This window comes from Myotis daubentonii, chromosome 11, assembly GCF_963259705.1.
Source record: "Myotis daubentonii chromosome 11, mMyoDau2.1, whole genome shotgun sequence".
Lineage (NCBI taxonomy): Eukaryota > Metazoa > Chordata > Mammalia > Chiroptera > Vespertilionidae > Myotis > Myotis daubentonii.
In genome coordinates this window covers 51,348,437-51,348,719 of record NC_081850.1, presented here as the reverse complement: position 1 = coordinate 51,348,719, position 283 = coordinate 51,348,437, and positions in this window count along the sequence as shown.

The following is a 283-nucleotide window of genomic DNA, read 5'->3' as shown; positions in this document are numbered from 1 at the left end:
CTCATGTTCATTGTAGAAAATTGGAAAAAATATGTGTATGAAAAAATATTACCTCTAACCTCACCACCTAAAGACGTTCTCTTTGTACTTGTTGGTGAATTCCTCACAAGTTTTCTTTTCCTTTATGCATATATGTATATGTATTTAAATTAATTGAGATCAAAATAAGGATAAGTTTCATGCCTTTTTTACTTGGCAGTTGAGGAATAGAGTGAAGAAATAAAAGGGAGTCACTATTATCAAGCTGCTAAATTACTAAAATCAAGTAGGCTGAGGCATGAGG